The sequence below is a fragment of the Arachis stenosperma genome, chromosome 9 (genome assembly GCF_014773155.1).
Source record: "Arachis stenosperma cultivar V10309 chromosome 9, arast.V10309.gnm1.PFL2, whole genome shotgun sequence".
NCBI classification, from domain to species: Eukaryota; Viridiplantae; Streptophyta; class Magnoliopsida; order Fabales; family Fabaceae; genus Arachis; species Arachis stenosperma.
Window position 1 is genome coordinate 52,777,997 of NC_080385.1, and position 13,931 is coordinate 52,791,927.

Here is a 13,931-nt window from a genome sequence, read left to right on the forward strand (position 1 = left end):
TTTGCTTGCTTTGGATTTGAGGAGAAATGGGTTTGGTTGGCCTTGATTCAATTTGGAGAGGAATTGAATTTAAATGAAATTTTGGTGGAATTTTGGCCCATGTTGCTCCCAGGAGGCTGCCCTGCCCTTGTGGAGGGTAGAGCAGGGAAGCCTTGTGTAAGGATCCAACTAGCGTGCCAAATTTTGGGAGGGGCATCAGGATGCTGCCCTGCCCTTGTGGTGGGCAGGGCAGAGTTGCCATGGTGCGCGTTTGTTGCTGGCCGAAACTCCTTTGGTGCGCGACAATTGTGCAAGCTGGCCGTGCCAATTTTTGTGCCATGCACCAAGAATTGCTGCCCTGCCCTTGTGGAGGGCAGGGCAATGTTGCCAAAAGGTGAGGTTCCAAGTTTGAAACTTGGTGGAGGCACACGCTGCTCCTTTTCCTTGGTTTCCTTGGCACCTAATTCACGCATAAGACTTGGCTTCCTTGGAGGTCTTGTGTTCGAACCTTGGTGAAAGCATTTGGGGGAGCAATTTTTCTTGATTTTTCATGAAGAGCACGACATTGCCCTGCTCTCCAAGAGGGCAGAGCAGAAAAATGAGCGCTACTTGCTTTGGGGTGAGGCTCCAGCTTCGAACCTTGGTGGAAGCACATTGGTTTATTTTCGCTTATTTTTGGCCCTTAAAGATGCCTTCCGTTCCTGCCTCAATTGTACGCTAAATATGGATTGCTATATATTGGAAAGCTCTGAATGTCAGCTTTCCAACGCAACTGGAAGCACATCAATTGGACATCTGTAGCTCAAGTTATAGCCCTTTGAAGGAGGCATGGTCATGCTGTGAGCGCCCAGATTTTACCTTAGTGAAAATTCTTGCTTCCAACCTCACTTTGCATCACGATTCTGCCCTGCCCTTGGCAAGAGCAGGGCAGTGTGTGCTGATTGCCTATTCTCCTTTAATTTGGTCATGGGCCACGCTTTTAAAAGCGTGGCCTAAGACTCCAAAGTGTGCTCCAACTTCAAAGTGTGTCCCAAAGCTCTTTTTTTCTCCTTTTTTTGTGCTTCTTTGCTTCTTTTTCTTCTTATTTCCTACAAGATTTATAAAATTAAAAGATCAAGGAAATATACCAATTAAGTATAAAAGCATTCACTATTTAAGCACAAATCATCAATTTATTGTATGAAAAAGCATAGAAAAATAGGTATATGATGACTTGTCATCAATAGGAATTTCAATTCTCATACCTTGCGAAGAGTTTTATTAATTATTAATTATTAATTTATTTTTATTGTCAATTAAATTACTTGTTCAACCCTTTTAAAAAACCCCAAAATATACCTTTGCATAACCAATAATAAGAACACCTCCCTGCAATTCCTTGAGAAGACGACCCGAGGTTTGAATACTTCGGTTATCAATTTATTTAGGGGTTTGTTACTTGTGACAACCAAAACGTTTGTAAGAAAGGACTTTTGTTGGTTTAGAAGCTATACTTGCAACGGGAATTTATTCTGAATTCTAGACCACGCAAAAGTTCTCTCTTCAAAATGGCGCCATTACCGGGGAATTGCAAACGTGTGCCTTATTATTGGTTATTGTAAATATTTTTCAAAAAAAAAAATTTCAGATTTTTATTTTAAAATTTTTTATCTTATCTTATCTTAATTTTCAAAATTCAAACCTTTTTCAAAAAAAAAATCATATCTTTTTCAAAATCTTATCTTATCTTTTTTTCAAAAAAAAAAATCATATCTTTTTCAAAATCTTATCTTATCTTTTTTCAAAAAATCATATCTTTTTTAAAATCTTATCTTATTTTTTTTTTTCAAAAATCATATCTTTTTCAAAATATTTTCTTTTTGTTAGTTTTTGTTTCTAATTTTCTCCTACTACTATGAACTCTCACCCCTTTGGCTATGAGTCTGGTTACAACTATGTTGTAGGAAGAGGAAGCTATAACAGGAATATGCATCAAGGTCAAAGCAATCAAAGATGGACGGAGCCAAGAGGATCTGATCAACCCTTTAGGCAACAACACCTTCCAAGATATCATGGACGAAGACCATTCTACAATGCATACCAAAATGATAGATATGGTGGACCCCCTTGTAGTTACCAACAAGCCCCACCCTATGCTTATGAACCACCTCCACAACATACCTTTAAACCACCAAACTCACAAGCCCCTTTCCACCATTCACCTCCATATGACCCTAACCCATATCCACACCAATTCCAATCCAATTACTCCTGAGAACCACCACTTTCCTATGCACCATATTCATATCCGTCGACCCAAGAATCACAGGCTCGCCTCAAGAAAATAGTAGATCAATTTCCTGCATCTCTTCATCAACTGGAGCAAGCAATAAATCCATTACCTTCCAGATGTTTGGACACTCAAGGAACCCCCATGGCTTCATGTGGAGAATCTAATGAAGAACGCAGCATGAAGGAGATACTAGAGACTCCAGTGGACAATAAGGATCATGACTTGTTACTGGAACAAGTGGAGGAAGCCGTAATTATTGAAGAAGAAGAAGTGGTCGAAGACTTAGGAGATGCTGAACCTCCATTGGAAAGTCCATTCATAGAGCCTCCTTCCAAGGTGTTTGATGTTAATGTTGAGGAGGGTGTACAACCTCCAAAGCATATCATGGTTGAAGACTTTGAAAGGGATGATCAAGAGATAGATTCAATCATTAATGAATTCTTATCCACATTTGAATCCTCTCCCATTGGACTTGACAAGGAGATTAAAGAAGAAGAAGCACAACCCCCCATGCCCTTGGAGAACAATGAAGAAGAAATTGAATCGGAAGAAAGCTACCAAGAGGAGGAGGTTGAAATTGAAGAAGCTTACAAGGAGGTGGAAGTTGTCAAAGAAAAGCACAAGGGAGTGGAGCATGCAAGATCATTAGAAACACCTCTCCCAAGGCCATTCACATCCAACACAACATTCAAGTGGGTAAAATTCTTATCCTTGACCTTTACTTTCCCACTTGAATATGGGCTACAAGAGACGGATGATCAACTTAGAGCTCTCTGTGGCATCAAGAGTAAGAGGAAGATGGTTAGTGGTAAGAATTCTCCTGCAAGGTTTATTATGGTTGGAAGCTTTAAGTTTAAACACAAGGGTTGGTATAAAGCTCAACTGAATGGGTCTAGGAAGTTGTTTGGCCGCTTTAGTGAGAATTCAGATTGCTTGCCACCTGGATGGAACAATATTGCTCAACAAGAAGACGGGTGCAAAAGCAAGGTTTGGGACACTAGAATTCACTCTGGCAATCAACACTCTTGGGGCCTTGTCACTTGCTTTAACTTACTTGAAGGCTTTCTGCGCCTAGTTTGGGATCCTGGAGGCTACTGGAATTCCAAGCATTGGTGGAGATTTTTGGATCAGTACAAGCATAAGCCACCATAACAGGAAGCTCAACAAATGTCCAACTTAAGGACTTTAACTAAAAGTGCTAGGTGGGAGACAACCCACCATGGTATGATCGTTCCTTTTTCAGTTTAAATTTTAGTCTGTTTTTGAGTTTTGATTGAACCTGAAATTTTGCATAACATTCATTGCATTCTGCATACTACATCAAAAAAAAATTTTCGCACGCGACGCGGCAGTGTCGCCGACATGTCTGCGTCATTGGTGCGTTGGGAAGAAAATAAATTGAACAGAGAGTCACGTGAGAGTGTGGCTGGAGGCGTGCCTTTGGCACAAATTGATCCACGCGACCACGTCGCTGACGCGTCCGCGTCATGTGCATAATAGCCTCCCTACGCGTCCGCGTCACCCACGCGAACGCGTGGCCCTGCAATTTGACGTAAAAAGGGTGTATGGCCGAAAGTTGAGCTGGAACGTGGTTGGACTCGTGCTAGAAGCACAAGCCCTACCACGTGAACACGTGCCCCACGCGTCTGCGCCGTTTTCCAAAATATGGCCATTCACACGATCGCGTCACCCACGCGACCGCGTCTCCCTAAATTTTGGCAATATGCAAATCAAACAGAGAGTTGTGCGTGCTCGAGGCTGCACTCGTGCCAATAACACATATTAGGTCACGTGATGGCGTGACCCACTGGTGCACGAAATTGCAATAACACTTTTGCAATCCCGCACAACTAACCAGCAAGTGCACTGGGTCGTCCAAGTAATACCTTGCGTGAGCAAGGGTCGATCCCACGGAGATTGTCGGCTTGAAGCAAGCTATGGTTATCTTGTAAATCTTAGTTAGGAGATTAGAAAGTATCAGGATTGATTGTAAGAAGCAAAAGAACATGTAATAGTTACTTGTACTGCAGTAATGGAGAATGGGTTGAGGTTTGGAGATGCTCCATCTTCCGAATCTCTGCTTTCCTACTGTCTTCTTCATCAAACACGCATGTCTCCTTCCATGGCAAGCTCGTGTAGGGTCTCACTGTTGTCAGCAGCTACCTCCCATCCGCGCAGTGAAAGCTAATGCAGAGCACTCTGTCACAGTGTCGCCAATCACCGGTTTGGTTCCCTCCTCTACCGGAATAGAATCACTCTTTTGCGTCTGTCACTAACGCCCAGTAGATTACAGGTTTGAAGCATGTCACAGTCATTCAATCATTGAATCCTACTCAGAATACCACAGACAAGGTTTAGACCTTCCGGATTCTCTTGAATGCTGCCATCAGGTCCTGCCTATACCACGAAGACTCAGAAGAATCCAAGAGATAACTACTCAATCTAAGATAGAACAGAGGTGCTTGTCAGGCACGTGTTCATGGTTGAGAATGATGATGATTGTCACGGATCATCACATTCATCCGGATTAAGAACAAGTGTTATCTTAGAATGGAAGCAAGCATGATTGAATAAGAAACAGTAGTAATTGCATTAATCCATCAAGACACAGCAGAGCTCCTCACCCCCAACCATGGGGTTTAGAGACTCATACTGTGGAAGAAACGTGTACAATGTCTTAGAGTAGCATTCGGTACTGATTACAATGTAAAAAGGTCCTATATGTAGTAAACTAGTCTCCTAAGGTTTACAGAAATGAGTAAATGACAGAAAAATCCTCTTCCTGGCCCACTTGGTGTGTGCTTGGGCTGATCAATCAAGGAAATTCGTGTAGAGACCTTTTCTGGAGTTAAACGCCAGCTTTGGTGCCAGTTTGGGCGTTTAACTCCAACTTTTAATCCAGTTCCGGCGTTTAACGCTGGAATTTCTGAGGCCGGATTGCTACGCGGGTTTGGGCCATCAAATCTTGGACAAAGTATGGACTATTATATATTGCTGGAAAGCCCTGGATGTCTACTTTCCAATGCCGTTGAGAGCGCGCCAATTGGGCTTCTGTAGCTCCAGAAAATCCACTTCGAGTGCAGGGAGGTCAGAATCCAACAGCATCTGCAGTCCTTTTCAGTCTCTGGATCAGATTTTTGCTCAGAACCTCCAATTTCAGTCAGAAAATACCTGAAATCACAGGAAAACACACAAACTCATAGTAAAGTCCAGAAAAGTGAATTTTAATTAAAAATTAATAAAATATACTAAAAACTAACTAAAAGATACTAAAAACATACTAAAAACAATGCCAAAAAGTATACAAATTATCCGCTCATCACAACACCAAACTTAAATTGTTGCTTGTCCCCAAGCAACTGAAAATCAAAATAGGATAAAAAGAAGAGAATATACTATAGACTCCAAAATATCAAAGAAACATAGCTCCAATTAGATGAGCGGGACTAGTAGCTTTTTGTCTCCGAACAGTTTTGGCACCTCACTCTATCCTTTGAAGTTCAGAATGATTAGCATCTATAAGAACTCAGAACTCAGATAATGTTATTGATTCTCCTAGTTAAGTATATGATTCTTGAACATAGCCAGTGTATGAGTCTTGGCTGTGGCCCAAAGCACTCTGTCTTCCAGTATTACCACCGGATACATACATGCCACAGACACATAATTAGGTGAACCTTTTTGGGTTGTGACTCAGCTTTGCTAAAGTCCCCAATTAGAGGTGTCCAGGGTTCTTAAGCACACTCTTATTGCCTTGGATCACCACTTTATTCCTTTTCTTTTTTTTTTTTCTTTCTCTCTTTTTTTTTTTTTTTTTTTTTTTCACTGCTTTTTCTTGCTTCAAGAATCAAATTGATGATTTTTCAGATCCTCAATAACAGTTCTCTTTCTCCTCATTCTTTCAAGAGCCAACAAATTTAACATTCTTAAAACAACAAATTCAAAAGACATATGCACTGTTCAAGCATTCATTCAGAAAACAAAAAGTATTGTCACCACATCAAACTAATTCAACTAGCTTCAGAGATAAATTTTGAAATCCTGTACTTCTTGTTCTTTGTGATTAAAGCATTTTTCTTTTAAGAGAGGTGATGGATTCATAGGACATTCATAACTTTAAGGCATAAACTCAAATTTTATTAATTATTAACTAAGATCAAGACTCAAATATAGATATAAAAAATAAAAAAATAGGAATGGAAAACAAAACAAGAAAAACGCAAAAATAGGCTCCTAATGATAGAGGTGTTCACAGAGTTAGGACTCAACAACCTTGATTTTGAGAAGTGGATGCTCCCTCAACTTGAGAGGAGAGCTTTTGGCGTTTCATCTCTTGAATCTCACGCCCCTGCTTCTCTTGTTCCTTCAGCAATTTGCAGAGCATGCAGTTCTGATTCTGCTGTTCTTCCTTCAGTTGCTCCATAGTCTCTTGCAGCTTATTAATAGATGCTTCTAGGCTGGACCAGTAGTCAATTCTTGGGAATTCAGGGAGGAATTCCTGCGCCCTCCTCTTGATGGAGTTGTCTTGCACTTGTCCTTCCATTGACTTCTTGGTGATTGGGTGTTCAGTGGGTATGAACTCATCTACCCCCATCTTCACCCCAGCCTCTTTACAGAGCTTGGAAATCAAGCTTGGGTAAGCTAGTTTGGCTTCAGTGGAGTTTTTATTTGCTATTGTGTAGATCTCACAAGCAATCACATGATGAACCTCCACTTCTTTTCCAAGCATGATGCAATGAATCATCACTGCTCTTTTGATGGTGACCTCAGAACGGTTGCTAGTGGGTAATATGGAACGCCCAATAAAATCTAGCCAACCTCTTGCAATTGGCTTGAGGTCTCCCCTCTTGAGTTGGTTTGGGACACCCTTTGAATTGGTTATCCACTTAGTCCCAGGGAGGCATATGTCCTCTAGGATTTGATCCAACCCTTTATCTACTCTCACCATCCTCCTTTTGAAGGAGTCAGGATCATCTTGTAGTTGAGGTAGTTTGAAGATTTCTCTTATTTGGTCCAGATGGAAGTACATAACTTTCCCTCTGACCATGGTTTTGTGGGTATGGTAAGCGGTTCCAGTCATTCTTTGCTTATCTGTCAGCCACAGATTTGAGTAGAATTCCTGAACCATGTTCCTTCCAACCTTTGTCTCAGGATTGGTCAGAACTTCCCAACCCCTGTTTCGAATTTGCTCTTGGATCTCCGGATATTCATCTTCTTTCAGATCAAATTTAACTTCCGGGATCACTGATCTCAGACCCATTATTTTGTGATAATGGTCTTCATGTTCTTTGGTTAAGAACTTCTCTTCATTCCAAATATTCTTTGGATTAGTCTCTTTCTTTCCTCTTGAGTTGGTTTGTTTTCCCTTAGGAGCCATGATCTTGGCTTAGTGATCACGGAAAAACACACCAAACTTAGAGGTTTTGCTTGTCCTCAAGCAAAAAGAAAAGAAAGAAGAGAAGAGAGAGAGAGAGAGAAAATTCGAATGGTGTGAGGAAGGAGGGGTGAGGGACGTTCCTTTATAGAGTGGGGGAAGAGATTTTCAAAAAAAAAAAGAGATTTGAAAGGAAATTTGAAAAGATTTTGAAAAAGTTTGAGAAAAGGGTGAGTTTTTGAAGAAAATTTGAGATTATTTTGAAATAGATTTGAAGAATGGTTTTGATTTGTGGAGATTTGAAAGTGAATGATGAAAGGTTGAAGTGCATTTATGTAGAAAAGATTGGGTAAGAAAAGGAAAGTTTAAAAAAATTGAGTTGAAAACGAAAAATTGGTCCTCCCACCAAGCTGGCGTTAAACGCCCAGAATGGCACCCATTCTGGCGTTTAACGCCCAATTGTTACCCTCTTTGGGCGTTTAACGCCCAGCCAGGTACCCTGGCTGGCGTTAAACACCAGAAAACCTTCCTCACTGGGCGTTTTCTGAACGCCCAGTGATGCTGCACACCTGGCGTTAAACGCCCAGAATGGTGCCCATTCTGGCGTTTAACGCCCAGAAAGGTACCATTCCTGGCGTTAAACGCCCAGAATGGTGCCCATTCTGGCGTTTAACGCCCAAAATGCCCCTTACTGGCGTTTTTTCGCCAGTAAGCTCATTTTCTCTGCTTTTTGAGCTGAATCCTTCTGTAACTCTGTGAATTCCTTCATTTTTGATACTTGCCTCTGTAAGAACAATTCATACACCTTTCTTATGACTGGGTTGCCTCCCAGCAAGCGCTTCTTTACTGTCTTTAGCTGGACTTTCACTGAGAATCACTCAAGTCTCAGTGTTGAGCATTCCTGCTCAAAATTTCCTTCAAGATAGTGCTTGATCCTCTGTCCATTAACAATGAACTTACTGTCAGAATCAATATCCTGAAGCTCAACATATCCATATGGTGACACTTTTGTAATCACATATGGACCCCTCCAACGGGATTTGAGTTTTCCTGGAAACAGTCTGAGCCTAGAGTTGAAGAGCAGAACTTTTTGTCCTGGCTCAAAGACTCTGTTTGACAATCTCTTGTCATGCCATTTCTTTGCCTTTTCCTTATAGATTTTAGCATTTTCAAAGGCATTGAGTCTGAACTCCTCTAGCTCATTTAGCTGGAGCAGTCTTTTCTCACCAGCTAACTGTGCATCCATGTTTAGGAATCTGGTTGCCCAGTAGGCTTTATGTTCCAGTTCCACAGGCAAATGGCAGGCCTTCCCATACACCAATTGGTATGGAGAGGTGCCTATAGGGGTCTTGAATGCTGTTCTGTATGCCCACAGAGCATCATCCAAGCTCCTTGCCCAATCCTTCTTCGGGACATCACAGTCCGTTCCAGGATTCTTTTTAGCTCTCTGTTAGAGACTTCAGCTTGCCCATTTGTCTGTGGATGATACGGAGTTGCCACTTTATGGCTGATTCCATATCTAACCATAGCAGAGTATAGCTGTTTATTGATGAAATGAGTGCCTCCATCACTGATTAGCACTCTGGGGACGCCAACCCTGCTGAAAATGTTTTTCTGGAGGAATTTCAGCACAGTCTTGGTATCATTAGTGGGTGTAGCAATTGCTTCTACCCACTTGGATACATAGTCCACTGCCACCAGAATGTAAGTGTTTGAGTATGATGGTGGGAATGGCCCCATGAAGTCAATTCCCCATACATCAAACAGCTCTATCTCTAATATCCCTTGTTGAGGCATGGCATATCCGTGAGGCAGGTTACCAGCTCTTTGGCAACTGTCACAGTTACGCACAAACTCTCGGGAATCTTTATAGAGAGTAGGCCAGTAGAAGCCGCACTGGAGAACTTTAGTGGCTGTTCGCTCACTTCCAAAATGTCCTCCATACTGTGATCCATGGCAGTGCCATAGGATCTTTCGTGCTTCCTCTCTGGGTATACACCTGCGGATCACTCCGTCAGCACATCTCTTAAAGAGATATGGCTCATCCCAAAGGTAGTACTTGGCATCTGAAATTAGTTTCTTTCTCTGCACATGACTGTACTCTTTGGGTATGAACCTCACAGCTTTATAGTTTGCAATGTCTGCAAACCATGGAGCTTCCTGGATAGCAAAGAGTTGCTCATCTGGGAAAGTCTCAGAGATTTCAGTAGAAGGGAGGGACGCCCCAGCTACTGGCTCTATCCTGGACAGATGATCAGCCACTTGATTTTCTGTCCCTTTTCTGTCTCTTATTTCTATATCAAACTCTTGCAGAAGCAATACCCATCTGATAAGCCTGGGTTTTGAATCCTGCTTTGTGAGTAAGTATTTAAGAGCAGCATGGTCAGTGTACACAATCACCTTTGATCCCACCAAGTAGGATCTAAACTTGTCAATGGCATAAACCACTGCAAGCAACTCTTTTTCTGTGGTTGTGTAATTTTTCTGTGCATCATTTAGAACACGGCTAGCATAGTAAATGACATGCAGAAGTTTGTTATGCCTTTGTCCCAACACTGCACCAATGGCATGATCACTGGCATCACACATTAATTCAAATGGTAATGCCCAGTCTGGTGCAGAGATAACTGGTGCTGTGACCAACTTAGCTTTCAGGGTCTCAAATGCCTGCAGACACTGTGTATCAAACACAAATGGTGTGTCAGCAGCTAACAGGTTACTCAGAGGTTTAGCAATTTTCGAAAAATCCTTAATAAACCTTCTGTAGAATCCTGCATGCCCCAGAAAGCTTCTGATTGCCTTAACATTGGCAGGTGGTGGTAATTTTTCAATTACCTCTACCTTTGCCTTATCCACCTCTATTCCCCTGCTTGAAATTTTGTGCCCAAGGACAATTCCTTCAGTCACCATAAAGTGACATTTCTCCCAGTTTAAAACCAGGTTAGTCTCTTGGCATCTTTTCAGGACAAGTGATAAGTGGTTAAGACAGGAGCTAAATGAGTCTCCATATACTGAAAAGTCATCCATGAAGACTTCCAGAAATTTCTCTACCATATCTGAGAAGATAGAGAGCATGCACCTCTGAAAGGTTGCAGGTGCATTGCACAGACCAAAAGGCATTCTCCTGTAGGCAAACACGCCTGAAGGGCAGGTGAATGCTGTTTTCTCTTGGTCCTGAGGGTCTACTGCAATTTGGTTGTAGCCTGAATAGCCATCCAAAAAGCAGTAGTAATCATGACCAGCTAGTCTTTCTAGCATTTGGTCTATGAATGGTAAAGGAAAATGATCCTTTCTGGTGGCTGTATTGAGTCTTCTGTAGTCAATACACATGCGCCACCCTGTGACTGTCCTTGTAGGAACCAGTTCATTTTTTCATTATGAACCACTGTCATGCCTCCCTTTTGGGAACAACTTGGACAGGGCTCACCCAGGGGCTATCAGAGATAGGATAAATAATCCCAGCCTCTAGTAATTTAGTGACCTCTTTCTGCACCACCTCCTTCATGGCAGGATTTAGCCTCCTTTGTGGTTGAACCACTGGTTTGGCATTATCCTCCAATAGGATCTTGTGCATGCATCTGGCTGGGCTAATGCCCTTAAGATCACTTATGGACCACCCAAGAGCTGTCTTGTGTGTTCTTAGCACTTTAATTAGTGCTTCCTCTTCCTGTGAATTTAAGGCAGAGCTTATAATCACTGGAAAAGTGTCACCCTCTCCCAGAAATGCATATTTCAGGGATGATGGTAATGGTTTGAGTTCAGGCTTAGGAGGCTTATCTTCCTCCTGAGGAATTTTCGAAAATTCCATTGCCTCCTCTGGCGCTTCCTGATCAGTTTGAGCATCTTTGAAGATGTCCTCAAGCTCTGATTCTAGGCTTTCAGCCATATTGATCTCTTCTACCAGAGAGTCAATAATGTCAGCGCCCATGCAGTCCTCTGGTGTGTCTGGATGCTGCATTGCTTTTACAGCATTCAACTTGAACTCATCCTCATTGACTCTCAAGGTTACTTCTCCCTTTTGTACATCAATGAGAGTTCGTCCAGTTGCTAGGAAAGGTCTTCCTAGAATGAGAGTTGCATTTTTATGCTCCTCCATTTCCAGCACCACAAAGTCAGTTGGAAAGGCAAATGGTCCAACCTTGACAACCATGTCCTCTATTATGCCTGATGGGTGTTTAATGGAACCATCAGCAAGTTGGAGGCATATCCTGGTTGGTTTGACTTCTCCAATCAACCCAAGCTTTCTGATAGTGGATGCAGGTATTAAATTAATACTTGCTCCAAGATCACATAAGGCCACCCTGGTGTAAGTGCCTTCCAATGTGCATGGTATCAGAAAGCTTCCAGGATCTTGAAGCTTTTCTGGTAAGCTTTTTAGAATGACTGCACTGCATTCTTCAGTGAGAAACACTTTTTCAGTTTCTCTCCAATCCTTCTTATGACTTAAGATCTCTTTCATGAACTTAGCATAAGAAGGTATTTGCTCAAGTGCCTCTGCAAAAGGAATCTTTATTTCAAGAGTCCTTAAATAGTCTGCAAAGCGGGCAAATTGCTTATCCTGTTCCGCTTTGCGGAGTTTCTGAGGATAAGGCATCTTGGCTTGATATTCTTCAACCTTAGATGCTGCAGGTTTATTCCTTACAGAAATGGTTGAAGAAGCCTTGTTAGGGGAGTAATCATCAGGACCCTCAGGTGCCTGATTCTCCTTGGGCGTTTGAACGCCAGGATTGGGAGGAATTTGGGCGTTAAACGCCAGCTTTTCCCCCTTTTCTGGCGTTTGAACGCCAGAACTGGGCAAGGAATGGGCGTTTAACGCCAAGTTCCCTTCCCTTTCTGGCGTTTGAACGCCAATATTCCTCTCTGGGCTCTCAATGTCCTCAGAGGGATTTTGAACAGTGGCTTGGTCATCCTCTGTCAACTGTTCCTTAATTGACTTCTTGCTCTTTTGAGCAGTGGCTTTCAGTGTTTTCCCACTCCTCAGTTGAACTGCTTGACATTCTTCTGTTATTTGTTTAGATATTTGCTGTTTTGCTTGATTCAACTGCAGTTCTATGCTCTTGTTAGCAACCTTAGTATCATGGAGCATTTCTTTAAATTCTGCTAACTGTTCTGTCATCAGGAGCAATTGTTGACTGAGCTCATTCATCTGTTCCTGAGGATTAGGATCAGTGACTAATGCCATGACCTCCTCCTTTGGAACGAGCTCATTGCTAGAATACAAGTATTGGTTTCTAGCAACAGTGTCTATAAGCTCTTGAGCTTCTTCAATTGTTTTTCTCATGTGTATAGAGCCACCAGCTGAGTGGTCTAAAGACATCTGAGCTCTGTCTGTAAGCCCATAGTAGAAAATGTCTAACTGTACCCACTCTGAAAACATTTCAGAGGGACATTTTCTTAGCATACCTCTATACCTCTCCCAGGCATCATAAAGGGATTCATTATCCTCTTGTTTAAAGCCTTGGATGTCCAGCCTTAGCTGTGTCATCCTTTTTGGAGGGTAAAAATGATTCAGGAATTTTTCTGATAACTGTTTCCATGTCTTTATGCTTGCTGTAGGTTGGTTATTTAACCACCTTTTTGCTTGATCCTTTACAGCAAATGGAAACAGTAACAGTCTGTAGACATCCTGATCTACCTCTTTATCATGTATTGTGTCAGCAATTTGTAAGAACTGTGCCAGAAACTCAGTAGGTTCTTCCTCTGGAAGACCGGAATACTGGCAATTTTGCTGCACTATGATAATGAGTTGAGGGTTTAGCTCAAAGCTGCTTGCTTTGATGGGAGGTATACAGATGCTACTCCCATATGCAGCTGTACTGGGGTTGGCATAGGACCCCAGAGTCCTTTTGGACTGGTTAATTCCACTTGAGTCCATAATAGACAAAAGGGAAATGAGAATAATTGCAAAGAGATGAATTTTGTTTATTTATTTATTGTTATTATTATTATATATATATATATTTTTTTTTTTTTGAAAGAACCGAAAAAAAATTAAAAACAAAAAGAGATTTTTCTAAAAAAAATTCGAAAATCAACAGGAAAATAAAATAAAATTTCGAAAATGAAAAGTAAAATAAGATCAAAGCAAATTGAGAACTGAATCAATTAGTAAAGAGAAAGATTTTGAAAACAGCAATTAAGAAGATATGATTGAAAAATTTTTATGAAAAAGATTTGATTTTTAAAAAGAGGAAAGAGAAAAACACAAAAGAACACCAAACTTAAAATTTTAGAAGATCAAACACAATTTTTTTTCGAAAATTTTAGAGAGAAAAACAAAGAGGACACCAAACTTAGAACTTTTAA